Here is a 17,985-nt window from a genome sequence, read left to right as displayed (position 1 = left end):
CTCGTCGGTGGCCTGGTGACCGAATGACAAGTACCAGACTTCAGCGCTCGTAGCGGAAAAATACCGGATCTGTAGCTTCAGAGGACCGTCCCTCTGAGTGTATGCTTCGGCTCCAGACGAACGGTCGGTTTAAATACGTTTGTTTTAACATAATAAACATTGCATTGACATTGTATGTGTCCCCGCTAGCGCGTGAGATTCCCCCTATCGCGCCGCCCAATGCTTCTCGCGGCTCCGCTACATGCTGCCGAATAATGCAAATTACGCCTCGAAAACGCAAAAGTAGGCCACTTTTACGAGCTCGCGCGCTAGATTGTTCTTTTATCTAGCGATTGTGACTACGTAGGGGCCCCAAATGTGCATTAGCGAGACGGATACCATCTAGAGCCGGTCCCTTGCAACCTCGTGTACGTATACAGTTTCTAACGGTGTGTGGGGGTACTACCACACTGGCGTTCGGCCAAGGACAAATTCGGACCGTCACCCTAAGGGTGGATTTATAGTGGAGCAGCGAGGTGAGCTGTGCGGTGAAAAAAAAGAAAAACAAAGAAAATACATATGTACTTTTTCATTAGCATGTGTCGAAATGTTGTCACGAATGCTGGTTTCTTTTCACCGCGCCGCTATCATCGATGCTCGCAGCTCCAGCAGTAAGCAGTGACCGAATTCTATCGAGTTTAGACGTTTCTTAATCGGAAGAACGCCACGAATCGGCTCGTGGCACTTTCGTGAGGGCATCACGTATAAATAAACAAGTTAAGGATTCACTTGTCAGGGGTTTCATGCCGAGCTACCTGGCTGGCCGGGCAATCCCCCGGCCGTGTTTATTGTATACTGCTATTGTGTTCTGGGCTCAGGTCTCGGGGCCCGACCCTCGGGCCTCGGAACGTGTTCATTGAAGCCTCGGGCTGGTCAAAAGGATCTTGAAGGATCCGAAAGGATCTTTGAATTAGATACAGAAACTAGTTACAAATGGATCCGTAGCTTCGGATCCTTCTGCTTCGGATACAAAAGTATCTAATTAAACTTCGGATCAAGATCCTTTTGGATCCGAACCTTAAGAGAGAGAGAGATCACGAATATTAGTTACTTATCTTTTAGATGGATCCGGATTTAGATACTTTTTATTTAAATACTGCCCATTCTGCTCGAAACAGTTTCCGACGAAGCGAACTTGTTCTAGGGAAACCTCGACGCCTATGAAGCCGGATAAGAAGCTGGGCAACGTGCTTGCCCCGAGGATCCAGCAGGCGAGGAAGCCGCGTTCCTATTTGGAGCTTTATCGCCGGCGATTCAGTTAGTCCGAAACGAGATGACGTTCTTTCTTCTTGGCTGGTGACCGACGCGAAGTTCCGCGGCGTCCCGTGGGCGCGGGGTGGGACGCGTTTATGCGGAGATGCTCGAAAACGGTACCGGAACGACGCAATTTTCTCCGAGGACGTTTACTTTGGCCGTGATTAGATGTCGTTTCCACGCCGGTGATATATATACCTGCACGGCGAAGGGGCGCGGGGATTGAAACGCACGCCAGCCCCCATAGGACCGTCCTTTTTGTTTGCTCCCTACCCGGGCTCGCTTGTTTGCTGACGCTGCGCTATTCTACTTTATTGTTATTTGGACGCGTTGAATCTTTCTGTAATTTGAAACCGACCCGCGTCTCCTGGCCAGCTTCAGCAGAAAACGAATTCTTTCCGGAGTGACAAGTATTTTAAAAATGCTCACTGCAAGACGTCACGAGTGATTGTAAATTGCTATAGAGTTCGTAAGGCCCACGCCCCACAGTTGGATATATTTGGCCATATATTTAAGCCGGCCAAAACTATTGTATTACAGCCCCCCCGTTTTTAATATTAACCGTCACACCTAGCTGCGCGACGCTCGGTAGTACGTCATCACGTTCAGCGCTCCCTACTCCACTATGTGTTCCCACTCCGACTCATCCCCACTCCACTTCGCACCGAAGGAGCTCAGTCGCTCAGTGTGGTGTTCCGTTCATTCAGTTCGATTTTGGACAATCCGGACTCCATCAAGAGACGTCGTCTTTCGGACTTTCTCGCGTATTTCCATATCTTGCTTTTCTACAGGGCGTCGAAAATTCCTTCAACAGCCGGAAATGGGAGGTTCCCGAGATCATTTGAAGCAACAGTTTCCTTTGCAAAAATGTTATCCGCGGCTTTGTTTAGGAGTTATTAACAAAATACACTGACCAATCAGAGCGCGACCTAGACGCGAGTTGGCACAGTAGTTATAGCGCGCCAACTGTCTATTGGCCGACTGTGCCAACTCGCGTCTAGGTCGCGCTCTGATTGGTCAGTGTATTTTGTTAATAACTCCTAAACAAAGCCGCGGATAACATTTTTGCAAAGGAAACTGTTGCTTCAAATGATCTCGGGAACCTCCCATTTCCGGCTGTTGAAGGAATTTTGGGACACCCTGTATATATCTTACTATTTCATACCAGTATTACTATATCTTGCGTTCCATTTAAAAAAGACTAAAAAGTAACTATAATAGAAAATAAAAAAATATATAAAAAAATCTTTTTAAAAACCACGCTTATATTAAAATGCACTAAAAAGAAGAAAATATTTTTTTAGACATTAGTGACTATAAATAAAAGCGTGGAGCGCCCACTATAATGCCTAAAAATATTATTTTCTTATTTTCAGGGCATTTTAATATAAGCGTGGTTTTTAAAAAGCTTTTTTTATATATTTTTTGATTTTCTACTTTTTTGTCAGCACATAGTATTATAAAAAGTTGAAGCCTATTAAAAAAAAAACAATTCTAAAGCGTTTACCTGATGTTTTGTACAACTAAAAGGTAGTCTTACCAAATATTAATATCATCAGATATCTAATTTCTCATCAATTTCTTATCATTTTGTCCGACCAAGATCAGCTCGTGTTTACATTTTGATTTCTAACATTCCTTTTGTATGCCATACAAACTTCAAATGTAGTGCTATGCTCATTTTACAGGATGCATCCAATATGTATACCCAGATAGCACAGTTAAAACCAAATAGTTAACAAAACCAAACAGTTAAACCAAATAGTTAACGAGATATTATCCAAAGAAGAAAGAAAATTGTTTCGATAATATGTCGTGAACTATTAGATTTAGGACATATGGAGGTCAAAACATTTTTACTCAGAATTCGATAGTCAATCGATTCATGATACAGAAAGTGGGTCTTTCCATTTAAAATAATCAAGGTGACCTTCTCCTCACCTTGAGGTGTCCATTGGGAAAAATAAAAATTCCACCGCATGATGTCGCTCTCGGTACTGAACAACTTTCATTTCAGACATTTTTGCGTACAATCAATATTTTTGGAGACATTCGTCTGTAACGCTTTATAATGTTTACCCTGTATATCAAACGTCCTATCATTTTGTCCGGCGCGAGTTCCTTTACAACTTACACAATGCAACAGCTCGGCAAAGATTTAAATGTTAAAAAAATGTTAAAGGTGGGGTCTCTTTGATCCCGACAAATGAATTTCATAAATAGCCTTGTTTTTACTAAATTTGGGATAAAGAATAACACAGGATAAAAAGTAAACAAACAGATTTATTTTTATTTATATAAAAATTCTTTTTAAAAATTTCAAGCTGGGTTCTCCGAGACCCCACATTATTTTGCGAAGGTTATACCTACTACCTACTGTCCGGCATTAGGTGCCATCTGGCGTTAGGGGAACTTTCCCTACACAACATCTTTTAATTCCATTTTACGTTGAAATGATCAAGAAAAAGTAAAAATTAGCCACAGTATACAAGAAATACAACGCCTCGTTGAAAGGGTGAAAAATTCCGGCATCGTTTCGTAAAGGTTAACTCGATACGAAGAGTCGCACGCGTCAGTTTCCCGCGGAACCAATCATACGATCTCTAGGCAAAGTCCCTCGGCGGCATGTGATCGTGGAAACTAATTTGAAAGGGATTCGGTCCGTGTGGAAAAACGCCACGGGAACGTTGTATCTACTGTTTCTCGTTGCTCGCAGGTGAGCCACAGTACAATGCCCGATCCCCGGAGGGTTCCACCCTGTCGGTTTTTGGAGACAGCCAACAAGAGCAGCGCACTGACGAGGATACGTGTTTACCGGGCACCCCGAGGGACGATCGCAGCGTGCTCAGTTTTTACCGGCGTCTAATCAAGGGATTCACCGATTCCACGGTCACAACCGCACGATCCTCCGGAACCTTACATCAACACGTGTCACCATAGCCAACACGCGGTTAAAGGAGTTGCGATCAGCAATAAATCGAAGAGAATCGGGTACAGACCGTACACCATCGAGGAGTACAAGACCTTGCCGATACCGAACCTGGATCGATCTCTTGGGCCCGATAAAATAGAAACGCAAGCGAAGGTGGGATTGCATCTTCTTGTCTATTTCTTTCCATCGATCGCGACACTAGCTATCGTATAGGGCAGTGCTCCCCAACCTTTTTATCGCCGCGGATCGGTCAACGTTTGATAATTTTACCGCGGCCCGCTGAGGGGGGGGGGGCGTTGATTGTTTATATTTTAGATTGTTTTGATTTAATAATTTTTATTTAATTGTATTTAATGTTCCTTGGGCGGCCCGGCACCATTTGATCCACGGACCGGTACCATTTGATCCACGGACCGGTACCGGTCCGCGGACCGGGGGTTGGGGACCACTGGTATAGGATAACTGTACCGGTAACTGCGGTAACATGCTTCCATCGTACTTTATTTTAGTATTATTCTTAATTTATCGTGAAATAATAATATGTGTAAGTGTTTTATGGAAGAATGATGTGTTCTGAATACAAAAAAACAATTGGTGACCTTCAAAACCTAATAGAACATAAGTATTGTATAATAGTAAAGAACAATTCAATATCTTTTATAATAACATCACAATATTTATTTAAAGTTGAAAAATACGTTTTTATCAAAGTCATGTTTCTCAAAAACTGTGTGTGTAGGAGAAAAATGAAGGACAGATTCGGAATCATTGCGAAAAACTCTATGAGATCCACCCAACAGTATATTGGAACCATTTTTGGTGTTGAACAGAGTGTAATTCTTTCACTTTATCACAATATCCACATTAGTATAAATGATATCGCATTTATGTTCATTGAAGAAAAATTTTTGTTATGTCAGTGTGATTCCTGCATAGGCCTAGAATTCTGCAGGAGTCCGAGGGTTAAAAGGACTAAGGAAAACTGAATTATAATCGAAAAGTTAACAATATTTAACATATTTATGTTCTGCTTGTGCTCATTTTAAAAGGTAAATTCTGTACTTTCATTCTGAATCCAGTTTTGAAAGGTCACTTTTTTATAATGAAAGCAAGAAAAAAAACTGAATTTGTTTCTCTTCATTAAAAATGTATGAATCCAAACATCTCCGCCGAGTTTAAAAAGCAGACCAATACCGTGCGCATAAGACCGCACGACCGAGGTGAAAACTTGTTTCCCGCTCGCTCGGCTAAACTCGGCTGCCCCGAATTTACCCGAATAGCGTTTTACCTCGGAGCGTGACGGATCAGACCAGATCAGACTCATTCAGTGCTCAGAAATGGTGCACGCCACTGAAAGCGGTGCACCGAAAGAAATTTTCACTTAAAAAACCGTAGAACTGTTCTGTTTGCAATGAATAACATCTAGCAGAGATACAATACATTTTGTTCATCTTATTGGCTATTCTGAGTCACTGTGCGTTATACTGTTCTGCAAAAATGTGCTAAGACCGTGAGGAACGGCAGAACTCCCCAGGTATCTCGATTGCGAGTCAATCCACACACCCCTATCGTTTTCCAAGGCTATACTCCTCCGAGGAATTCGTCATCGAGCACGATAGAGTCGTGAGTTCGGCGAATTGTTTTCATGAAGTCGGATGAAATGCCGCTCTTGTCAGACAGCATTCTAGGCGGCGCGCGGCGCGGCGCGGTAGCGTGCCAGCGGAGAGGTTGCTACGCTAAGAAAATAGTTGTCGCCGTTATACTCGTAGACACAGTAAATTCCAGGAGCCTTTGAACTAAATACCCTGAAACTGGCGAGATGGTTTCTTAATTCTTCCGAATTCAAACCTGAAAATGAATGCGATTTCTTTACTATGCTCGTGCGCAGAACACCAGAGGGTATACTGGGGCAAAGTGGGATAAAAATCGAATGCAATACAGCAAGTTGAATTAGTATTTTTATTCATTCTTAACACTTAACCTACCGAGCCTTAAAAGTAACTGGTACACACATGTTCCCTTATAAAAATGACAAGATTGATTTTATTTAGACTACATACTGCTCCTATATTGCAATACGTGCTCTACTAAATATAATCATTTCTCATGAAATCATTTTTATTATTTCAATAATTGTAAAATACAAAATCTGGAACCGCTTATTTTGACCGGTGGTGGTAGGTTTAGTGTTAAATATAACAGATATACTCCTATCTAAAGGAACTATTTTTGCGAATATCTCGTAAACTAAAGCCAACCGCCATGCACTTTCAAAGGAAAGTGTTGTTCAGAATGTGGTGATCTTGACAACATATTTAAAGCTCATCAATATTCGAGAGGGAGTAACGTTTCGACAAGTTCATCGTGTTCTGTCTTTATTTTCAATTTCAATATTAAATATTATTGCTGAAAATAATGGTTTGAATTTAATACATCTATGAGTATAAATAGTTTGTTAACGATAAAAGGTAACGCTGTCCTTCCTTGTGGCCGAAACGTTCATCGTCGATTAATCGCACGGGTCTTTGAACGGTGCTGACGACTGCGACTCTCCGCGTCGCATTAGTAGTGGTTCACATCGATATACTCGAGCCGAAATCAGATTACTACAGTGGAGGGAATATTTTTTTGCGTCCATCGTATAGCACCTTTTTGCGTCGATAGAGGATTTAGTGTATTTAATATTTCCATCAAACGGTCAAGAACGGGCAGCTAAAAAATTGAAATGCTCCCAAAATGAACTTACAATTAGTTTTATCTTGTGGGACTGTATGTTTCTCTTTATGTATGCTTATTGTAGATGGATGTGTGTATAGTCTGTTCTATGACGAATTTATTGACCTATAATATGTTGGTTTTTCAAAGTCGTTCATTGTTGTTTAAGATTTACCTTCGTTAAACGTTCTTGAAGTTGTTCAGTACCCTTTGTATGCAAAACGACAACCTTGGTTATCTATCCTTGGTTATCTTTTGATAGATCCACGTCCTAGTTAGCTGGCTGGCATGCCTGATATGAGTCTTCGTGTTATTAGGAGTGTTATGTTCTTCTTGCTAAATGTCCTTTAGTTTTTAGTACATACCACAAGAAAAACTTAAAAAGGTATTAAGTCTAAAATCTTGGTAAAAAAGGAATGCTATTTTCATTCTAATTGGTATACTTATTATTTAAGGGTTAGTATGAATCATTGTCCAGTTCTGTTTACCTAGACACGCCTGCTCTTTAATTGTCATGGGAATTTGTAGTCTTCCGCGTTTCCTCTCGCATTCCCCGAAGCACATAAGAATCTCTTTCACTTAAATTTAGAAGCTTTGCTCAAACGATTGCCGAGAATTGTATTTATTGTTACGCCGTGTTTACTCGGACGTTACACACCTGCAAAATTAAATGGGGCACGTGCAGGTCGGCGCTTCGAAAAGATCTTGGCTTCGCTTGTTACCTTCTTAGGAGATGTTTGCCTTTATAACTTAATCAAGCACATGGGACATGGTGTATCAAAATGTGAAAGTAAGGCAATTAATAGAGGGCGTCACTTAAGTCACCTCCTCTGACTTTAATTTATTATTCGAACGATAGAGATTTTATATGTTACCTCTTTATTAGAGCATTTAATCTTAGCTTTGTATAGTGGCTAGAATCATATGCAATCTAAATATTATTGGCTATGTTTGAATTTTCATTAAAATATTAGGGGACGAGGTAGATAGGAAAGTTAAGAGAATGATTTTTAGAAGAAGGGACCAACAACTAATTGTAAGATAATAATTTAATTGAGCGAGTGTCAAGACTGTGTCAATAAACGTTTTAAATTATTTATTGTTGCATATGTCTTCAATATTGCTACTAAATTTCTAAGTTTTATTTAAAAAGGACCGATATATAACTCAGGTAATAATTTAATCGAGCGAGTGTCAAGACTGTGTCAATAAACGTTTTAAATTATTTATTGTTGCATATGTCTTCAATATTGCTACTAAATTTCTAAGTTTTATTTAAAAAGGACCGATATATAACTCAGGTAATAATTTAATCGAACGAGTGTCAAGACTGTGTCAATAAACGTTTTAAATTATTTATTGTTGATTATGTCTTCAAAATTGCTACTGAATTACTAATTTTGACTGAAAGATGATATTCAAAGTATGAATAGAGAGAGTCAGAGCAGCATATACGGTCTGCTCGGTGTACCTTGAATCGTTCAAATGTCTTGCCAAATATGAATATGAAACAATATCTTAAACAGTTGTAAAACAGTTGTAAGATGTCAAGGGCGACATATCATAGTTTCACTTATTTGTCCTTGCAATGACTATGAAATGTCTAACGAACGTACTTACATGTGTACACTGTCAATATCTTTAATAAAACAAAATCTGAATTTTATAAACGATCTTGAAATATGATTGAAACAAGAAAAGCTTTTTCGATATTTTCCATATGGTGGTAAAGAGTTTACGAGTGTCCTTCTCTATGTTCGGCGCGGTCGGCGATATCACAAAAAAAAATATATAAAAAAACTTTTTAAAAACCACGCTTATATTAAAGTGCACTAAAAAGGAGAAAATAATTTTTTTAGACATTAGCGACAATAAATAAAAGCGTAGAGCGCTGAACTATATTGACGCAATCTTCGTGGGCGCTCCACGCTTTTATTTATTGTCGCTAATGTCTAAAAAAATTATTGGTGGATAGTTCTCTGGAACAATCTTCGTTCCCACGAAGATTGCGTCAATATGGTTTAGCGCTCCACGCTTTTATTTATTGTAGCTATGTTTGTTGAGCTATTGTAGCTGAGCTATGTTTAAAGTTTCAAGTCTCTAGCTCATTGGGAAGTGGTTTAAAATTCGATTTCAAGATTTGACGCATACAACGACAACAACGACAACGACAACGACAACTCGGCAAGCTAACATAAGCCTGGTAAAAATACTGGAACTGTACGATTTAGGAAACAGAATGGATCCGACGCTTTTCCTTAGATCGAACCTTTACAACACAATCTTTCCATAAAATATTATTTAAATGTCATATAATAAAATAGAACACATTGATGTAGTGAAGAAACAGAATTTCGAAAAATGTTTCATCGGGAAGTGCGAAAAAAATTTGATACTGGTTACGGCGATAACGCACTCTGTGTCAATAGTAGAAACAATTGAAGTGGTATGTAATTACAATGAACATTTCAAACCACCGAAGGATCACGTTTCAGGAAGGTAAACGAGCGGTGGATAAGGTGCACGTACGCTCGTGGCGCAGGATGGGGAGATCCGTAACTCGTATCCGAGAGAAAAATGCGGACTTTATCCATGTCCGTTTCTTATAGCCGTACATTTGTCGTACATTCTCTCGCTATTATCCGGGATTACTGAGTAACTCGGTACGAGCGTAGATAAGTACACCGATATACGGGAATAAATTTGTTCCCGGTGGACGCGCCGTCGCGGACAGTTTAAATGAAACACCGGTGCCCCGTGGCCGGCGCGGCGCTGGGAGGGAGGGGTATAGGGGCAACAGAGGTATACCATAATGCCCATAATTATACTGACTCTTGAGAGGTTGCATTAATATTGCCCGCGGTTTAACTCGCTATGATGTTAACTATACGGACGTGCATTAACGGTGCGGTTTCGCGGTGGAGTGACACGATGCGTGGAGGGTTGAAACGAAGAAAACCGAGCGGAGAACAGGAGTGGAACAGTCAGGCGGCCAATAAAAGACGGTGGAATGATTGGACGGGCAACCCAATCTTGTCCGTCGATTTATCTAACTTTGAATGCTACATTTCACGCTCCTTCAACGCCTCCAGTGCTCGCTATAATTCTCGTGCGTCAAATGCTTTCATAACTACAAGACACGTGATGTTTTTCATAAAAAACTGAATACGAGTAATTTATTTCTTTTGTTCATTGACAACATGTACAGACACTTTTAGTTTTGTAACCTGTAACACTATTTTTTATATATCTTTGTGCTGTTCTTTAATGGTTTGTTGATTTAACCCTTGGCAGTCGAGGGATGACTCAGAATCACCATTAAAAATTGCTGTACCATTATTCACATTATTGTTTAGATTATTAAATATGTTCGTATTTAAGGCGGTAGACTCGTTTCCAGAATTGCAAGGGTGTGGAATGCGCGTTCTCATTTCTCGATGATACAAAGATGAGATTTTTCAGTAGTCAAAAGCGCTAGATAAAAGATCAATCTAGGCCGCAATCGCCCTCGAAAGTCCTATTTTTACGTTTATGAGGCGTAATTTGCATTATTCGGTATAGCTATGAAAATAGCTACATGCGCAATGCGCAGTCGTATGCTTCCGAATAATGCAAATTACGCTGCCGAATAATGCAAATTACGCCTCGTTAGCGAAAAAATAGGATATTTTGGGGGCGACAGCTGCATAGATCCACCTTTTATCTAGCGTTTTTGATTACTGAAAACCCCCATTTTTTTATTATTGAGAAATGATAACGCGCATCCCGCACCTTTTCAATCCTAGAAAAACGAGTCTACTCCCTTAAATCAATACGAGAAAGTAGTTAAACTATCAAGCATTTTGTGCAACAATGCCTATTGCGCAAGATGAATGATCGTGAATGATAGTGATTGACTAATTGCGCAACCTGTTGTGTAAAAGCAGAATTTCCTGATATTTTGTGCACAACGAACGGGTTGCGTTTGTATTGTGTTGTACTGTGAATGGCAGTGTTGCACAAATATTGTCAGACAAGTCTCACCACTACGGAGTGAAAAACAATTTGGATTTGCGTAACATCAGGAATAGGTGAATAGGCTCCTTTAGACGTGGCATCATTTCGTATAAAATCCACGGGGAGTGTTAAATTTTCCGACGTTCATAGGAGAATGCCCCTTTAATGAATGCGTTCATGTCTTGGCGAACCAGACAGCACTCATCGTTAGCCTTGAACCATTCCATTCGCGAAGGGTTAAATGATTTTAAAAGGGCTGAAGTATTCAAGGCTTCCCGCTATGCATCGAGTGCCTAACTCTTTCGCCGGATACGATTTCCTCGTTTCGCTGCGTCCTTTTGTTCTTCCAATCTATCTGTTCGCCCACACCCTCCGCCCCTATCTCCCGCCAAGTTCATCCTTTCCTCTTGCGCTCGTCGTGTCGTCCTCTTTCGAAGAGCATTTGCATAATCTACTTTGTGCCGGATTCAGCCGGGGTGGCACTCCACGATTTTCGGTATAGCTCGATCGATCTATCTTACTACACTTTTAACATGGCGAACAACGCGCGTCCGTTCCTCCTTTCGAGCGGCGGCAGATATAAGTGGAACTATAAGTGGAATCGCCCCTTAAAGGGGTATTCTAGTGTAACAGGTCCAAAAAATCGATATCTTTTTGCATACGAGGCATGTCTGAAAAGTAATGAGACAGATATCGGTTCTCGGAGGTTCATCATGGCAACCCTCGTACGGCGAATCTTTTCCGCAAGTAAGGGAGTGTTGTAAAGATTGGAATACCCTATAAGTTGAGACAGTGCGTTTTATCCACATTAACGCACTGGAAACAACAATGTTAACATTTGACAATCTTTTTTCTGTTCATAAACTAAATTTTCAAGAGCACTAGATGCAACAAGGCGTGTTCAGTGTAGCTGTGCCAAGCAAAGGCTAAACATACTTGCTAAAAAGTTTTAGTGTGTTTCTTATTTATAGTTTTCAACTGAAAATTTTTCATCTATCATTGAAGGCAAATATATCTAATTTGTTGTAAATTTAATGTAGTTTCAATGTGCAAAAAGAATTGTGCTCTTATCGCGATGTGAATTTGTTTTTTTGCAAAAAGATTGGGAATATCGTGCAGCATAAGTTGGGACACAAACTTTTTTCATTATTCTGCAAACGTATGTCATTTTTATGAATGGAAATCATGTTTTCAGTGTTTTTATATGAAATAATCGAAACGAAAAACGTGGGTCGCAATAATAAGGAGTGTAGAGAGTAGCTGTGCCATTGAGAAAACTCACACAACAGTTCATATCATTTGCAGTGCAATAAAATTGTTAGTGACTTAGGTGAACTATTCATGCATCAATTATATCTATTGCATGCGCCCCACGTTTTTCGTTTTAAATCTTACAAGTATTTTCATAGCTATTAAGAATTCACAATCACAAATTTTCAGTACTATCTGTATGGGGTTAGGAACCTGTACGGGGCTAGGAAAAATTATTTTATACTTTTTAGTCGGTTTTTTAAACATATTTTTTTATAAATTTATTTTGATTTAAATTATTTTACACTTTTTAGTCCGTTTTAAAAACGTGGTATATTTTAAAAATTTATTTTTATTTAAATTTGCTTTTATCTTACTGAGCTAGTCAGGTATAAACGTTAATGGTAATTTCAATAGTGAATCACGAACAGAATAGGCGATTACGATTTGATGTAGATAAACATTGTCATGTAAACTCCGAGATCTTACGGAAATCTTTGCTTGTATTGACTCTGTTATTAGATATCATGCACAGACGCTTTCCAAGAGACAAAGTGAAATTATTCGTTAACTAATAGGTTCACAGCTAATAAAGGTCAGTACTTTTTTACTCAAAATTTAACGCTCTTTGATATTTTGGCATAAAAAATATAGCATTCGATTTTAAATAAAAGATGTACTAATGCTCTCGGCGCACTACTTCGATCGAATTTTGCATCAAAAGCAATTTTGCAAATAGATTAAATTTTCGACGTTTCGATCTATGTGTAGATCATTTTCAAGAAAACTATCAACTGCGTCTGTGCAATTGGTGACAATGTTTAATTTAGTGATGATAATAACACTAGTTTTTCTGTTTAATAATTCACAGACGCAGTTGATAGTTTTCTTGAAAATGATCTACAAATAGATCGAAACGTCGAAAATTTAATCTATTTGCAAAATTGCTTTTGATGTAAAATCAGATCGAACCAGTACGCCGAGAGCATTCGTACATCTTTTATTAAGGATTATACGATCGATATTAAAGGAACATTCCATTTTAAAAATCGAAGTTGACCTTCCAATCTCCGAAACGCCTCCACTTACAAAAAAAGTATATGAATTACATAATGTATCCCTTTAAACCATACAACTTCTCTTGAAAAAGTTTTTTCATACAATGCATACTTCGGAAGTTATTGACGGTGAACAAGTTGCGTGGACCAACCCGTATTTTTGCGTAATTCTCATCCTATGAAATCTCCCTTATAAACTTGAATCATTGCTTGTGTGTGAATCTTTGAAACTAATCACAACAATGAGATATGCAATTTTTTGGTTTCGTGTGACAAAAGCGAAAAAAAAACGAGGAGGAACTATGGAGAAGGTAGTGTAATGATATGGGCTGCGTTCGGATAGAACAGTAAGACTCCGGTCATATGGTTTCCACCAAAGGCGAATGCCGAAAACTATCAGGAATTATTCGAATATGCACTGGATTTGATATTTCAAAATGATAATGCCCCAATAAGCCGTGCAAAATAAATTTAGACGTAGTTTCAGAGAGCAAATTAAATGTTGAGGTCTTGCCTTGACCAACATGAAGTCCGCGGACTTATAACCTCATTGCACGAAAGCGATATGCCAATGTTAAACAATATTCTAATATTAATGAATTAAAAAATGGTGAGAATGAGGTCTGGTCTCAAATTAAATCACAAACGCTACATAGATTAATAGATTCAACGCCGCAAAGATTATTTGAAGAAAATAAAAACAAAGGAGCGCATTTACTAAATACTAACTTATTTTTTCTTGTTGTTGTGGAATTTTGTGTTGAAAGTTTGATGAAAAAAATGTTAAATGAAGCTCTTTATTTCGCATTAATTTCGTGTTAATTATAATTATACTTTTTTTAACTGAACTACATGTCGTTGGTGCACAAGAACAATGACACAACTAAAAAAAATAGATTTGCCAGGACAGCCATTTAAAAGATTCTTGTTTCCTGCGCGACTTTGTAGTAAGGGAAGAACGACACAACCGCATTCCAGCGGTCATTTTCGGAAGTAGCAATATGTCGTTCTTCCACATAAAAATATGGGGATTTTGCCATATATTTTTACAATAAACTCGAAATTGGAAATTTTAGAGTTGTGTCACTATTCTTGTGCATCAACGATGTGTTTTGCTAGTTGCATCGCAAAGAATCAGTTACTAATGAATCAAATCAGACAGTAAGGTGAATCTAACGTTATTTCGGTCTAAACACTAATGAAATAAATTAAAAATGAATACAAAATTGTGTCATCGACATACAAGTGACATGACAGCCAACGTGTTAAATGATGATCGAACAGTGTACGGGATTTGCACAAAAGCGAATAGTTGCGCAAGTGTTAGCGATTAGCGATGGGTTCGCGAGCGAGCAGTCTCGAGCATGTTCGAATACGAAGGAAAAGTTCGAGCTCTCACGTTTCGAGACGTTCGGACGCGTTCGAACTTTGGAGCCTCCGAGGCTTCAAAGTGAGCTATCGATAGTCTGCTTTCGGCGTAGTTCCAAGGACTGAGTACGCGACCTAGACTCGCGGCCGCTTCAAGCCTCGGAAGCTTGAAAGTTCGTACTTGTTTGAATTTTCGTAAAGGGTGCGAACTCTATCACGAGTTCGCATGCTTTTCTAGGTTTCAACTTTTCGTCATACCCGTAATACGTATACCATCTCGAACATGTTCGAACAGAGCGAGGAACTCTCGCATAGTGGTCAATTTGTCTGAAAACATGGACAGAATTCAGATCTTCGCTATTTGTTGTATGCATATGTACGTTATTCATTACACGGTATAAAAATATCTATGATTTAATCCTTTCTAAAAAATGTCGCAAGTGTTATAGTTTGTCGCAGATACAAGAGCGTATTTTCATTTATTATTATGATTATTACGAAATCACTTACTATACGATGTGAACAATAACACTGGAAATAAAGGAAGAAAAGAATTTTTACTATTAGGTGTACAAATAAGTTCTCGGCCTGAGAATAAAAGCGGCTGTATGTACTAAGTTTTCAAACCTTAACATTTCTTTCCGGTTGGGGGATTTTATAGTACCAACCGAGTAGAGTAAATTACCAGAGTAAATTAACCACACAAACAAAATGAGTTGCCAAAAGACGCATATTTCCTGATGAGGATTTGGAGTAATTACTCGAAGAAAATCCTTGCCAAACGCAAGCGGAGCTTGCTACTGGGTTAGGCGTGACACAACAAAACGCTTCCGTTCGGCTGAAAAGCTAGGAAAAATTCAAAAGCAGAGTCGCTGGGTTCCACAAGTGCTGTCGGAAAGCAACGAAGTGAGACCACACGCAGCAAAAACGACTACTGACGCTCTGGATTCGATGGGCTGGGAAGTTTTGCCACACCCGGCGTATTCACCAGACCTGGGTCCGTCAGATTATCACTTGTTCAGATCGCTGCAACATCATTTGGTGGATACACACTTCCAAACAGTTGAAGAATTCGAAAAATGCCTCGCAGACTTCATCGAGTCAAAATCGCCATCTTTTTTTCACCAAGGGATTCGTCGTCTGCCCGAGAAGTGGAAAAAGTGTGTAGAAGCAAATGGAGACTAATTTCCCGATTAAAACATACTTGTATTTTAAGTAAGAAAATATTGAATTTGACCAAAAAAGGCCGAGAACTTATTTGAACACTTTAGAATACACTTTTTACTTATTTCTTTACATGTGTTATAGTTTTGTCGCGGGGTATATTCAAATAGCAGATTTACATAGTATTTCCAAAATTTGCGATAATGGCTATAGTAGATATTGAAATATTTACAATGTTACTTTCGCACTGGTTGCTTTTGACCCCAGTCTGCTGTATTAATTATATTTCATGAATTGATAACTGTTTTGTTCAATTTCGTCCACGTTTTAGGTCAAATTGACCACTATGCGGCGCATCGTTAGTTGCGGAAGCGGAAACATGCAAGGGGTGAGACAGCCGATGGGGGTGGAGCGTGAGCGTCGCACGGCTCCGTAAAAAGTAAATAAAGCCCGCGGCGTAACCCGCGCGAAACCCCCGGTGTGTTTAGACTGCGGAAGTTTCGTCGAAGCGTTGCCGGGTTCAGGGATTGTTTGTTGTTGCAGAGAGAGTGGCTAATGCGGCGAAGGTCATACGGGAACTCGGTTAGCGCGCATAATCGCCAACGGATAGTGCTCCAGGCGCAGAAGATGAAGGTACGTGTCAGGGCGCTCGGTTTTGGTGCACGCCGAAGGGTGAACAGTGCGCACTGACCGTCGCAGTTTCGCGGAGAACGATAGCAGGAGGGGGCCTTATTTTTCGACCTCCAAATTTTTTTCGTGACACCCTTAGGATTGTGACACTGTCTAAAAAAGTAATCTATGATAAAATTTTAGAAAGAATGATTGGAGGCTAAAAAAGGAGATAATAGTATGAAAGAAAAGAAGAAAGAAAGAATATGAGAGGAGTGGGGGCTGAGTGGTAGTATGGCTGTGGACAACGACTAGAATGCGGCAGCAATTCGAAGCGCAATTCTTGCAATTTGGCCGCGACGATTCGGGATGAGTGAGATTGAGCGTCGTCGTGATTGTGTCGAAAAACATCAAATACGTTTAATACAAATGGCTGTCAAATCAAAACTAACGTATCAATCAGTATGACATTTTGTATGGCGTCGTTTAATTGATAACACTATACTATAGTAATGCCAACTTCCCTTAGCAACGCCGCCTGTCTTCAAACACGGTGCTAAAGAAACAATTTTTTTTGAAAACCAATTTTCAAAATTTTAAAGTTGCGAACTGTCTTTTTACGATGACCTTGTATTTTATTTGCTCATCAGCAAATTTTTTTAGATATGCTAGATGCGTTTTGAGGTCATCTGTTTAATGGTAAATAAATAAATAAATAATTTTGTACCTCCACAAACAAGATAATAAAATTAGGTGATACACACAGTGTTTTTCGTACTACAGTTCTAATAACTTGATCATTCTCTGTACCGCAAATGACGATTGAACGATTAACAAACATCATCATTTAGAACCTATTGCTTGGCGTTTCTTGGATGTTTCAAGGGAAACTTCTAATCGATCCCACGCAGTCCGCGCGTGAAAATATTACGGAAGCCGGGATGGCCGAAAATGTCGATACAGACAGCGGAAAGCAATTTCAATGTGTAACAACTTTGTAAAATCCGACACGAATCCCCGGAATCGGAACGGCAAAAGTTCCCTTCGATCCTGGTACGCAGCGTGAATTCGTTAAAACGCGGATAGGATAATCGGTCGTGCTCGCGGCGCTCGTGAATCGGAATCAAGTGTCGGCTCCAGGATGTATAACATAATACCGCCGTAGAGCACAAAAAAATTGGTAAAAACGTAAAAAAAAGGGCAGGAACGATAGCCGAGACGTAGCTGGGCGAACGTATTATCGCCGTCCAGCATTCGGTCGCGTTACGGTCGATACTTAATTGCCAATTAGGCAATGCAAAGAGGCGCCGCACCGTGACGGAAACTGGTTCGTTTTACTCGTTCCGCGCGGAGAAAGTCAACCCCCAGTAATGGCCCATCGGAAGATTTATAAATGAAATTAATTACGTAGGCACCACTTTCCTGTTAACAATGCCGTGAATAATCTCCTTTTTTTCTATTCACCACGCGTTTCATTTTCCCTCTTGACGACGTGTTTTATGCACCCGCCTTCGTTACCTCTTCGTTACGTCGTAATCCCATCAACGTCGCGGGATCTCGCCGTGGACTCCTAAAAATTACCTTCTACGTAGTTTTCAA

The 17,985-nt window shown here is 39.7% G+C and overlaps 1 pseudogene across 1 annotated transcript; it reads left to right on the top strand.

Moving 5' to 3' along the window:
- On the top strand, positions 1 to 17,985 carry LOC143219170 (uncharacterized; annotated as a pseudogene). The gene is made up of 3 exons (XR_013011251.1): positions 1 to 123; positions 4,010 to 4,378; positions 16,321 to 17,985. The product of XR_013011251.1 is annotated as an uncharacterized LOC143219170 (transcript).

Source organism: Lasioglossum baleicum, chromosome 2 (genome assembly GCF_051020765.1).
Source record: "Lasioglossum baleicum chromosome 2, iyLasBale1, whole genome shotgun sequence".
NCBI lineage: Eukaryota > Metazoa > Arthropoda > Insecta > Hymenoptera > Halictidae > Lasioglossum > Lasioglossum baleicum.
This window is presented reverse-complemented; position numbering and strand designations above follow the sequence as displayed.